Raw genomic sequence first — 251 nt, 5'->3', positions numbered from 1 at the left:
TGTATAACTGATTCACTTTGTTATACAGCAGAAACTAACACACCATTGTAAAGCAATTATACCCCAACAAAAAAAAAAAAAAAAAAAAAAAAAGAATTGAGTCTTGTATTAAAGGAGTGAGACCAATTTTTTTTTCTTAATATTCAGAACCCAAAAGTGGTCCATGGCATTTGTTTGTTTGTTGTTGTTTTTGTGGTTTTGAATACTGTACAAATACTGAAAAAGCTTTGCTCCACGAGAATCTGGTGAAA

This window comes from Lipotes vexillifer, unplaced genomic scaffold (genome assembly GCF_000442215.2).
Source record: "Lipotes vexillifer unplaced genomic scaffold, Lipotes_vexillifer_v1.1 scaffold91, whole genome shotgun sequence".
Lineage (NCBI taxonomy): Eukaryota > Metazoa > Chordata > Mammalia > Artiodactyla > Lipotidae > Lipotes > Lipotes vexillifer.
The sequence above is the reverse complement of the archived record's forward strand: the minus strand, read 5'-3'. Positions refer to the sequence as shown.